The 13642-nt window shown below is 44.1% G+C and overlaps 1 protein-coding gene across 1 annotated transcript in view; it reads right to left on the reverse strand.

Annotated features, from left to right (window-relative positions):
• The window catches only part of LOC138453509 (four and a half LIM domains protein 2-like), a 478916-nt gene that overhangs the window by 53414 nt on the left and 411860 nt on the right, over positions 1-13642 (reverse strand). The window lies entirely within an intron of this gene.

Below are 13642 nucleotides of genomic sequence, written 5' to 3' on the forward strand. Positions count from 1 at the left end.
GGTGTAACAATTATTAGTTAGTCACACAAAAGCCGGCCTGGGAGTTTTATAGCTCAGCGGTGTCGCGAAGGAAGATGTAATATTTTTAAGTGCATGAACATTCACAAAGGGATCTATCTGGCCATTTGTTTTGACCAGCAATAAGCATGGGTTGAAGTGACGCTCGAGGCCAAAGTGACCAATACTCCCTGGGTTTTGATTGTTTTCGCAGGATGTGCCATGCATGCTCAAATGGTAGTCCTTTAGATCAGAATTTTCCCGTACGCAAGTAAATTCAGGGTGGATGAGATGGCTATCAACAGTTCAAAGGGAACCTCTTTATTCTGCTCTTCCTCATGCTGTTTGAAGTACCTGTGCAAACCATGTGCAATTACATTTCAGGGTTAAGAAGTTTCAGGCTAGCTGGAACTTGCAATGAATTATGTGTGTATATGAATGTGTAACTGTGTGATGATATCATGATTTGCCACAAACAAATCCTAAAAAGGGGTGTGCTATCAATATGATCTGAAGGTGGTAGTTAAAATTATCATGGCCAATGAGAAAGGGCGAATTGGACGCAGATTGAATTTCTTTTGTATAGGTCTTGTCCAATCAGATGTGGATTGTGGATTGTAATAAAGTAAATGGGAGTGTTTTAACTGTTGCAAAAATGTTTATAATTGTCAATTTATGCAGTTCAGTGAGACTCAGGTTAGTTTGACTCTACAGCGTCATCTAGCTCCTCCCCGGATGATTGTACAATAAACTTGCTTTACGTACAAAACGTTCACTCGCTTCTTAGGTGGTAGGCCCCCTTTGGGTTAAGGTGATTAGGGGCCTACCTTACACATGCACATTCCCTGCTCAGGAAAACAAATATGAGAGCTGTTCTGACAACTCCATTGCCCTTCCCTAATATCTCCAACCAGAGAACCACCAGGATCTCAGGTGGGGCACTGAATACATATCCTAGGGAACGTTCTTAATCATATACATAATGGATGTTAGTGTGTATTTTTGAAAGACCACAGTTGAAATGCTGCCCCATGTCTGGAAGTTAGAGCGGGGCCATCATTGTGTCAGGAAAGCCTATGTGCACCATCCTACACATCATAATACCAGTAAAGTTTGCTACATACCACTATCAATTGATGGGATGATCATAATGCAAGAGTGCAGGCATTTCATTTATTATTGGTGTATGATGTGGAGTGGTTGTTTAGCAGAGATTGATCAATGAATGTATTAGCAATACAAAGGCCTGTGTGTGATGTGATGTTACTTCAGCAAAGGCGACTCTACTGGGGCATATGTGTGTGCATGTGTGTGAGGGGGTGTTATGTGTGCATCCCTTAAGCCTCATGTTTGATTGTCACCCACTCCAAACATCTTCACTGTGAGCAGTGATGCTGCAAACTGTTCCTTTCTAGTCTGCTCATCACTAGATGTGGCACCACCACCAGTGGACATGCACTTCTGAGGACACCTGCCACAATCAAGGTGAAATCTCTGCTACACCTGGAAATGTAGCAGACACAAGACCTACCTGACGTAATAGAATATCCAGGCTATACTGGATGTTTCAAAAAAGGTAGCCGGTGCACCTCTCTTGAAAGAAAAGGGCATGAAAACCTGTTCTTTTTTCAGTGGTTATTAACCACTTTGAGAGTTCGCAGCCATCTGCTTTTTGCTCACTGTACCTTTCACAGATGGGAAATACCCATTTGCATATCAGTCTTTGTCCCGCCCACATGGGCAGTCCAGCACCGAAATGCTATGGCAATTCCTCTCTGAACAAGAGTACCAACAGCAACCCCATACACGTGTTTCAGCCTTGTTGGGCCAAGTTCCTTCCAAAAATACAAAAAAGGTAGCAGGCGCCCCTCTCTCGAAAAATATTTCCCATCTGTGAAAGGTACAGTGAGCAAAAAGCGTGTGCTGCAAACTCTCATCTCAGAACAAGTCATCATGCCATGTTCTTTCTGGAGAGGAGCGGCTGCTACCTTTTTTTAAAAGTATTTGCAAGGAACTTGGGGTTGGTCACCCTGAGTTACCTGGGGGCAACCAGATGTGGACTCCCTGCTCACTGTGCTCAGAGAGGCACACCTTCACCTCACTGATGAGGCCCAACAAGGCTGAAACACGTGTATGGGGTTGCTGTTGGTACTCTTGTTCAGAGAGGAATTGCCATAGCATTTCGGTGCTGGGCTGCCCATGGGGGTGGGACAAAGACTGATATGCAAATGGATATTTCCCATCTGTGAAAGGTACAGTGAGCAAAAAGCGTGTGCTGCAAACTCTCATCTCAGAACAGGTTATCATGCCATGCTCTTTCTGGAGAGGAGCTGGATGTTTCATTAGAATGCATCTGGGTCTGTTCTTTTGTGCCGACATGCTAAATGCCTGCTGCTGCTAGCCTTATTTCTGCCTATTCCTTATTGTTGATTTACCGCTTTGCTCCATTGTTTGGTAGATTTCTATGCCCTTATTGTTCCTTCTATACTCCTGCTTATGCCGTGCCTTAGTCACGCAGATCATGAGCGTTATTTGTACTATGCAAGGCCTGACTCTCCAGACCTGCTTAGCTTTCTTGATACCACCACGTAGAGATGTTTGGCTTTGGTGGACCTCTTTTTCCTCTGCTTTACTAAGTTATCGTGCTTCGGTCTATACAGAATTACACCTGTGTCTTATAGAAATACACTATGTTTTCATGGAAGGGTCATGCTGTTCTCCACAGCAATGTATGTAAGAAAAGAAGAAAGGACCTGGAATCCCCAGCCGGTGACCACCTCACCCAGCTCATAGTTTGGGCAGCAGGTTCTCTTCACTCACTTTCAGAGAAGCTTCAGGATGGTCTTGAATCTTTTCTCTGCACCCCCTCCTGCAGCCTGGTTGCTATTTCTTTCTTAGGCCCTGCCCCTATCCCGCAGGGGACCTCAGAATGACTGAAGAATGCCAGAGGGCTGTGGAGGGTGAGAGTTATCCAGGGACCTGTGGCTGATCCTGGTGGTGCGGATGGAAGTGGCCATCTCATATCTTGACCCAGTATACTGCTATGCAAAGAGTGTGGTGTCGATTCTTGGGGAGCATGGTGTGCTGAGCTTATGTGTAAAAGCAAATACACTTGCCCAAGCGCAGCGCTGCCCCCCTTCCCCTCTGCTGTGTTTGAGACTGTTTGAGACATCTTGGCTAGACCTGCATCTTTTCTGTGCAAGACTAGATTATTTTACCCTTAGACCTGGGGCTTAGGGTCTGTTCCTTTGTTTAACCCGGGTCACCATTTGGGGACTGCAAGCCCTACCATAGTGCATCAGCAAATTAATGCCAGGCTGGCAAAGACAGAGCAATGGACCATTCTATTGACCAGTCCATTTCCGCATAATTAGACAAAGAGGATGTGATTTCTGTGAGCCAATTGGACCATAGATATGTCACTTTCCACTGTGGAATGTGGCGTGCAGGGTGATGCTGTGGCTGTGGCATAGACCTGAAAAGTGTAGGGAACTCCCATTGATGTGCCTTTAGACCCTGAAGAGCAAGAAGGTGTTCCCTAATATAGCGCTGTTCTTCTGTGCCTCCCTCATTTTAGAACCTTCATTAAAGACCTTTTAGTGCTGCTTTGTGGAGCTAAGCTACCCGAGAGTCTGGCGGGGCAGAGGGGGTGGTTCTCTGATTGTATTTTTTAACATGACTTTATTAGACTGAGATATGTACCAATCGCATTGTGTATGCTTTGTGCTGTGGTGTGATTAGTCAAGACTGTAAAGTCCTCTATATGATGCTGGGTGTGTTGGATAAATTCATTTTTTGTTTTCAATGCCCTCTGGGGAAGATAGCTTCGAAGAATTGTTGCTCTGCAGTAAACATGTTCTTTGGAACGGGGAGGTCTTTGCCACCAAAATGGCAAGAAATGGTCAAGCACACCAATGACACTAAAATTGCTGGGTTGCCAGCAATCAATTGTGTTGCTCCATGATTCGAAACAGGCTTGTCAATCCTCCAGACAATAGTAACCCACTTTTAAAAACTCGAATGCTGCTCTTTCCCACACTTTGCTAGTTTGAAAATAACTTGTTTTGTAGTTGATGCTGCGGCGTGTGGCTTCCAGTTTGGCCACACTCCAGCGCGCTGCTTTCCTTGTCTGATTGATGTCTCTTTTGAGGCAGCAGCACGCTCTGCGCTCGGTACCTCTACCCCTCCAAAACGCAGGCTTTTCACTTCTGCAGTCGTTCAGTTTCTATTTCTTTTTCAGAAACTCTATCTTTGCATATGATAACCGCAGCCGTGAAATGCTTAGCCAGTTTGGACTTCGCCCATTGACTCTTGCCTTTCTTTAACCCCCCCCTTCTTTTAATTTCTTCCATCCTTCTTTCCTCCTTACCAAAGGGAAAAGGCAATGGTGTGCTAGACAGTGGCCCACTGTGGCTGGGTAGTCAGCTGTGTGCATAAAGCACCATCAAGGAACAACGGGTTCAACCGCCTCTCTAATCAGCTGTGGGAGATTGACTAATCAATAACCGCAATAGTGCTGTTATACCAAAATAAAGGAAATGTCCAATCAAGGCTCTGAACAAAAATGGGAGACTTTAATCAAACAAAAAATATACACAACTGATAAATAAATATATTAAGAACCCACCCTTGCCAGAGTAGAAACAGAAATGCAGACTTTGGATACGAAGGGGGCACTCTGGATCTGAAGACAGGGGTAGCCACACATTCATTTCAGCAGGGATGTTCAAGTTCAATGAAGATGTATTTAAAAATGTATGGTTTGGGGTGCTAATTAGTAGTAGTGTCCTTTCAGGCAGGCCAGGTCGACCGAGCCACTTCAAATAATGCTTTGGCTTGTTCCTGAGGCTTGACTTCATTGCGGTCTGTATGCTACATTGCCAGCTCATGACACTCCTGTCGAGTATAGGTCGCCCTCGGCCCACAGCACAACCACAAGCAAAAGAGGTATGCCTTGTTTGCTTGTGCCTGGTGCACCGTTATGAGTGGGATCACTGCGAGTAGTGTGGGGCTGAGTAGCAATGGTAGCCCTGCACTCCTGCAGAACAGCAGCCATTTTGTCACAGAAAGCCACTGTTCAAACCTCGGAGGGGAGAAGTGGGCTGAGTGACTAGGGACCTCTGCTCACAACCGGTAATACAATGAGCAATAAGAACCAAAGTATGTGGAACACATTCACAATGAAAAGAGAGATTGGGAGACTTAATGGGCAGACAGGAATGACTGACTGCAGACTCCAGGCAATGATGGCTCACACCAGAGATACTGGCCAGTACTCAGTTCTAAATGTGGCAGAATACAATCCAAGGTAAATGAATAACATATACAACAAGGCAGAGAACATGCATGGTCAATAATATTCAGATTCAACATATTTTATTAACATCTCCTAAGCACTGAACATTACACATATACCGATGTTTCCTCAGATATCATTCATTGCAGCGCATAATCAATTACAGAATATAAAGTATACAGCTGCTCCTGACATCTATAAGGATCTGCAGTTCTGCAATCTGTTCATTAACTCAAATCAAAAATACGAATTGTTAAGTCAGATTGACAATAGCTCAGTCTCGTAAGTGTTATAGTATCACAAGCTAATTTTCAGGCTACCCTCGGCCTCCTCCTCTCCTTCCCTCATCGCTGACTGTCCGTCTGCTAGCCAGGAGTGGTGTGCAGCCAATGACCTCTGACTTAATGCCAGTAAGACTGAGATTCTCCTCATCAGCACACCCGCTCCCTTCTTCCCTATAGCCCTCTGGCCGGCCTCTCTTGGCTCTCTAACCTGCTCCTGCATGCAAGGCTAAAAACCTTGTGGTCATCTTCGACTCCACACTCTCCTTCTCTCCTCACATATCTGAAGTCTCTAAGAAGTCACACTACAAGCTGCACCTCCTCAGAGGTATTCTTTTTTCCTCTCCTTCCCCCAGAAGCTCACTGTCTCCAGAGCTCTGGTTCTCTCTAGGCTTGACTATTGTAACAGCCTCTTTCAAAATCTGCCTGCTTCAACTCTCCGCCCTCTGCAACTTATCCAGTACAGGATTGTGACACTTGTCCTTGGCCTCAAGCCCAGGGATTGTATCTCTCCAGGGCTGAAATCTCTACACTGGCTCCCAGTGGCTGCGAGGATTAAGTTCAAAACCCTCTGCATCGTTCACAAGGCGTTCTGGGACCTGGGGCCTCAATACCTTCAACTCTCTCTTGCTAAATATCTTCCTTCTCGAGCTCTTCGCTCATCCGCCTCCAACTCCCTCGGGGTCAGTCGCTTCTCCAAGCAACAATTTGGTGGTAGATCTCTTTCTTCGGCTGGCACCTCCCTCTGGAACAGCCTCCTTGCCTCCTTTGAACTTGAGGAGAACCATCTCCGGTTCCGGAAGCACCTCAAAACCTTTCTTTTTGCTTCTGCTTTTTCTCCTCCTCTTCTCTGCTGACCACCTGGCTGTAACTGGAACTGCACTGGCTACATGGACACCCTCTGATCTCGGGCACAGGTCCTTCCCCCGCCAGCGTCACACTCCTGCACTGCCCACCTGGCAACCCCTGCACTTGGCGACTGTTTCTGTATCCCTACAGTCCCCCTACTAGCCCTTACTTGCACTGCTCACCTGGCAACCCCCGCACTTGGGGACTGTTTCTGTATCCCTACAGTCCCCCTACCAGCCCTTTACACCTGTTGCCCGCACTTACCCATGCACTTGCCACTTGCTGGCTGTTACTTACTTGTTATCATTTTCTCCCATGTACCACACTGTCCCTGCCCCCTTCCCACGCACTTGCACGATCTGAATGACACCTGGCCTAGAAGGATCGTTGTCCGTCCTCCCTCTGTTCTCCTCCCTTGCCTGGTCATGCCTTGAGACACTTGTGTATAGACGTGTTATAAATGCCATATCATATCATATCAAGGAGAAGACGAAAAGGAGAAGGATGGGAAGAAGGGTGGAAAGAAAGGGAAGGTGCACAAAAGGCGGATAGAGAAGCCAGGCAAAATATTTTTCCAAATGCCAGCTAACATTGGACACCCCAGCAGTAAAGAGAAAGAAAGGAAAAGATGAGCATAAACAGCATCGGGCATGATCTCCATATCTGATAGTAACCAAACAACGTTATGTTAATGATTATATATATCTGCACCACTATGCTGTCCTGGTACCGTCGTGCTGCTCAGGGATCTGATGTCCGCCATCCCAGCTCCATCCCACTGTTGTCACTTCATGAGTCCAGACACCCCTCGTTCCCACAAGCCTCCTGTGGCCCATAACTTGAAACACAGACCCTAAAGCATATGGTCGATCTGTCTGCATACCAGTGGTGACTACTCCCTCCGATCATCTCCATCCGATCTATAGCCACGATGCGTAAAAAGTACAACTCAGATGCTGCTGCTAAGTAAATCTTCCAATTAGTACTATTGGCTAGATCTGGTGTAGTGGGAGGAGATTTGTTTTTTAGAGATAATTGTCCAGCCTGTGTACTTAAGTCACCTGGTTCTACCAAGCTACCGGTGATAACTTTGAGAAGTCTTTACAATTAGTCATGATGACCTTAAATACTATCACTACTATTGCATCTAAAGGCATCCCTTGTCCCAGAGCATCGGTAAATGCTGGATTTGCACTTCCATATACAGCTGCGAAAATTGCCAATGGTGATGGAGCCTCACATATCCGCACGATCATGGGCTTTATCGATTCCCATAGCTACGCCATTAACCAACAACAAACCAGCATATGTTTAAATGTTCCTACTTCCAGCTGGCATGACCAGCATAGGCTCCTCTCTGCTCTCTGAACAAGCCATTCCCATTTAGAAGGCATAAAGAGGGCTGTGATGTACAGCATGAACCATGCATGTGTCATGGAAGCCGCAGCTGAAGTACGTCAGATTTTATTCCAAATACTCAGCCACAAGTCTTCTGGTATCTCTGTTCCGCAGTTGATCCCCCCACCATACATTTTCAAACTTACAATTCGGCTGCCCCTTGTCCACAGAGGATAAGGCTGTGTAGATGGACGATGCTGATCCTGGAATCCCCCTGTGGTGCCCCATCCCAAATTCCCACGCCTCCTGCCTGTTTTTACCATTTGCTAGCTATAGATATATCAGAAATTCCCCCTTATGTAACTTATATCTTGCATGCAGTGTGGGGAATGAGAGTGGAGATTCAGTCAGCCATATCTGATTTATGTGTAAAAAAAAACAGGCCTGCCCATGCCTTCACGTATATTGATTTGCAGCGCATCATCAATTATTATTAAACCAGAGAGGCTGGGAGTTGTCTCAGTGCCCACTGAACCCCCACTATCGCATCTTCTATTTCTCGTGCCTTACAGGTAGCACCCACAACCTCCAAATTGAGCAGGGAATCTTTGTGGTTAGATATGGGATGTCCCAGGAGACACATTGTAGAGCGACATTCTGTTTGAGGTCCATCCATCTAGGGGAGAGCTCGGTGTCCTGTTCGTGATATCATTGCACCCCCTGGTTGACCACAAATCCCACAGAATATCTTTTGAAGTGGGGGATACCACTCCACCCTCTGATGAGTGCAATCTTGAAATATTTAGTGAAATTCTCGGTTTCTTTCTTTTCCACAAAAATTCAGATACTTCCTTATCTATGTTTTTAAAGGAAGACTTGAGGCTAATTCAGTGGGAGCAGGTGGGTTATACCTAATCACTGGGGATATGCACATCCTAATGGATTCATGCCTACCCCACATCGACAGGCAAAGTGGGGACCACTGGTTTAGTAAGGTTTTGACCTTCAGAGGTATAGATTTCATATTTAATGGTATTTTGTTATGCATTTGATTTATGAACTGAATGCCCAAGTATTTATTACCAGCTGGTGGCCAGAGAAGGCCAGATGAGTCAATGTGCACTTTTAGGCAAAATGTATTCAAAGGCATGACTTCAGTGTTGTTTATGTTGAGTTTGTAACTGAAGACTTGTGAGTAAAATGCTCTTTCTTCCATAAAAGCTGGAATGGATTTGAGTGGGTCCTCCAAGTCAGCCAGGGTGTCATCTTTGTATGCAGAGGTTTTAACTCTAAAGGACTATGTACCCACTCTCTTAACCGCGTCATTCGTGTGAATCTGGTTCTATGTGATTTTGACGAGTTTTATTTCATCGTGGTAGATTTCATCAAATATTTTCTTTTTTTGAACTGTCGATTTTGCAGCACATATATGTTAATGTTAATTTAAAAGGTATTTGTACTGCGCACCATCACCAATGGAATTGGTCTCGAGGCGTTCTGGCAGATCTGCAAATAAATTAGGAGGGGTGGGGGTTAGTAGGGTGAAGTGGGGGTAGGAAGTGAGAACGGTGGTGGTCTGTTGGCAGCTTCAGTTTGGCTTGGGTGTGATTATCGGATCGATGTGGGTCATCATGTGCTGTTGGTGCGAGTTATGTATTGTTTGTTTGTTGTTGCAGTGTGGTGAAGTACGTGCGGTTTGCTGTGCAGAGAAGTGGTGGTGTGGGTTTTTGAGTGAGAGATGTATGCGGAAAGGTGAGTTTTTGGGTTAGTGGGTTACTTTCAGTTTTTGCATTGTGTTCCACATCTACAATTGGCCTATGCAGTTGGTATTATAGTTTGTCCGTCTAGTTGTTAGGTTTAGTTTGTGTGCCAGATTGGGTCACGCAGTGTCCCCCTCTCTGGTATTGGTGCTGTGTATTTTACTGTCAACAGCTCCCTTCCTACCCATTGCCCTGTCGGTGATCAATAGATGCCTATGTATGCTCTGTCCACTAACCGTGTGTTGAGATGTTTATCATTACAATTCCCTTCTGATCACTCCATAGTACATTCCTTACTTTGATCCTAACTATATGTAGGGGGTGACCCCCCACAACGCCCTTCTTAGTCCCCCTACATTAATTATTAAGTCAATCCCACCCCAACATACATGTTCAGCAAAATCCATTAAAAAATCTCGATGAAATCTGCTCCAACAAAATCAGCTGTGGCAAAACCTCCCATTCCAGTGAATCCGCTGGAGCAAAGTCTCCAAGAACAGCACCAATAAGAGGGGGGAAGTGGGCAACCAAGCTTCTTGCCTCTTTGCATAGGAAATAAGGGTGAGAAGACCATTAATAAAGACCATTGCTCTGGGCTCTTTAAAACGCACAAAGACCATCAATATAAGCTTCTGGCCAAATCCATTCAGGGTAGGGTTTTTGCTAGAAAGGGGAACTCCACCCTATGAAAGGCCTTGTCCGCATCTAGAGTAATTGGAGGCCAAGGCTTATCGGTCTTGATGGCCAGATCAATAATAAAGAAAGCATGTCTTAGCTGTGGACAGCCCACCTTTGACAAATCCCATCTGGCCTTTGTGTACCGACATAGGCAAGAGGGTCCCAAGTCTTGTCGCTAGGATCTTAACGAACATCTTCACTTCTGCATTTGTTAATGAAATAGGTCTGTTATTTTTGACCGACAGATCATCCTAACCTGGTTTGGGTATAACGTGAATCATGGCTTCATAAAAAGAGTCTTGAGGAACCTTCTTAGAGCTGTAACTTTTTGAAAGTGTTAGCAGTTTGGGAGCGAGTATATCTTTGAATGTTTGGAATAAATCAATCGGGAGAACATTCGGGCCCAGAGCTTTCCCCTTTTTTAATTTAGCAATTATTACTTTAGTCTCCATGAGGCATATCTTGTTCCACTTCCAATATAATCTCAGAGGGAAGCAGCCGCTGTGTGGGATGAGGAATATTTCCAAGGTATTCAGCAATTGCACTCTGATCTGCTGGATGGTCCAGGGTGCACAAGAGTTCAGAGTAATCTGCAAATTCACTGGCTACTGCCTAGTACTTAACCACCATCGCAGGGTTTGATCTCAATGCAGCTATCCTATTATTTTGAGCTTGTCCATTAAGATATGAAGCCAGCAAGTTCCCAGTTGCAGTCCCGTTGGGGGATCCCTGGCCTAGAGCCTTCTGTCCTCTGCAGACATATCTAAAGTCCAATGTGCCCAGGGATTGCATCACACTCCTATTCAGTCAATGAAAGGCAGCCCCGTACACACCACTTCAAATCGCCAGTTCATTATGCAGAAATCCCTTAACCTTTTCAACATACCTTTCAGTATTAGATTTTGTAAAATTCTTGGGGAGATGTTATGTTATGTTATGTTACTTTGCATTTGTATAGTGCCTTATGTACCATTGGTATGATCTGAAGGCTCTGGTAGGTTGAACGCCCTTCGGGAACCGTAGTTCAAGTCGGTAGAGAGAGAGAGTAATAAGGTGCGTGTGTGCACCAGATATTTGAGCAGCAGGTGCGGCACTCGTATGATAGCTGCATCTTAGCGGTAGGTGTGGTGGTTGGGAGATCAGGAGCATGTGTTTGTTCTGGCAGGGTGTTAACAGACTGATTCTGGCTGTGTTAGGCCAGAGGAGAACACCTAGGCTGGCGGGTATGCAACCAGCTGTGTTTAGTTAGGATGATGGGGAGTATGTGGCAGGTGTTGGTATGCGAACAGCTATAACGAATGTGTAAAAGTATCACTGTGTTCTAGTTGAGTGGTGGTGTATAGAAGAGAGTAAGCGTGGTTATGTGATGTGGTGGATTTTAGCAGGTGCTTGAGATTTAGCGCCTCCATGCTTCATGCATTCCATGCACTCCAATCATTCCATGCACTCTAATCGCTCTATGCTCTTCAACTGTTCCATGCACTATAACCGTTCCATGCTCTTCAACTGTTCCATGAACTACAACTGATTCATGCCCTCCAACGTTTCATGCACTCCAACCGTTCCATGCACTCCAACTGTTCCATGCACTTCAACCGCTCCATGCACTCCAACCATTCCATGCACTCCAACCATTCTTGCACAATGTCCATTCCATGCCCTCTCTCTGTTCCATGCATTCCATCCGTCGCATGTACTCCCTCAGATTTATGCACTCCATCTGTTCAATCAGTTCCATGCATTCATCTGTATGCATATGTGACCTCCCGACTGTTTATCAGAACCCAGGTAGTGTCACAGTGCACAACGGTTTTAAATGCTTTCTTTTTAGTGTGCTTTTCATGGCACCAATGCACCCATTTTACACATGTAATTGAGGACTTGCCAGTGTCACAAGAGGGTTCTATTTTACAAGGCGTTCATTCTCTCATTCACAAGTGTATTTAATAGAGAGTCAGCAATAATATGAAACCATAGTTATAGGTGTATTAATTGATATTATTAATCATAATAATATCAATAATGCATTTCTAGTGGTAATATACAATGTGTGGCATGCATACACAATGAATGTTATCGTAGGAAAATATTAATGTTAACATTAAGAATAATTGCTATTATTAATTTTATTTAAAATAATTGTAACTAATATTATTATTGTAACAATAATCAATAATACAATTTTATGGGTAATCTATAATGTGCTATGCATGCACATGCAATTCCTTTTATGTTAGAGAACAATATGAATGTTGACATTATTAATAATAATACTACCAATTATTATTACTACTTTTAACATTATTATAATATAATATTTATATTACCATTATTATATTCAGAACAATAACAGTAATTTTATAAAATAATATTAATAGCACAGATAATTATTATTATTGTTAGTGTTAATATTAAACATTTTCTACAATATGAATTGTGTATGCATGCATGTCACTATATACATTACCAATAAAAAAGGCATTATTGTTAGCAATAATAATAATACTAATACTAATAATGATTGTTATTATTATTATTAGTATTATTATAATTATTACTGTCAATTATAGCGCCACTTTTTAGGATATTTCGGATGAATTTCCCCTGTATTTGTACTTATTTATATTGAAACAATAAGCCTTTCATTTCAGACAGAAATGACTCCCATAAGATGTTTTTAATGATGACGGAGGAAAGCCATGACCAAGGCGCATTTACATTTTGGAAGAAATAGTCTCACGCATAAACCTTTAAGCATTAGACTTTTTTAATTTTTGATAATTGTTTAGGGGAGAAATGTCCATGGTGCAGACACTTGTTTTGCATCTTATTTGGCACTTTTGCAAGGCATAGGCTATGAGCGTGGCATGTACATATGTGATTAAGAGAGAGGTGATCAGGGGCATCTATGTAGTTGGGCTTGAGCCCAGAGCAGGAGAAAACAATTGCTGCTCTGTGTTACTCCTGGCTCTTCTCCACTGGATCGACTGGCTCACTGACCTTGAGGGTCTCCCCACATTGATAGGGTCACTCCTCCACCCTGCCCCATCCTGGTTCCCTAGCCAATCATGTAACTACAGCCTCCTGCCTACTTATTTCTTTATTTCATGCATATTATATATAGCCACTCTATTGATTCCCATGTAACCTATGTCAGTCTGAACTTCCCCCATTCATTGCTTCCATCAACCCCTTCCATCACCAAGTTTATGAACCATCCATCTTATCACGAGCGGCTCCTCCATAATAAACTATTGGGCATTGTCTCACCCATTTTGGAAGGGCCATCAAGCCAGCCCAGTGAACAATCTAAGTGTTCCCTCTTAATGACTTAAGCCAACACGTGTTTCGACCATAAGGTCTTTTTCAAGGCTAATTGTTATCTTGTTAAAGTGTCAGGTGTGCTTGAGCTGTCCTGCCGTGGTGCATCCGGCTGCGTTCAG

The sequence above is a fragment of the Ambystoma mexicanum genome, chromosome 4p (assembly GCF_040938575.1).
Source record: "Ambystoma mexicanum isolate Mex_15411 chromosome 4p, UKY_AmexF1_1, whole genome shotgun sequence".
Lineage (NCBI taxonomy): Eukaryota > Metazoa > Chordata > Amphibia > Caudata > Ambystomatidae > Ambystoma > Ambystoma mexicanum.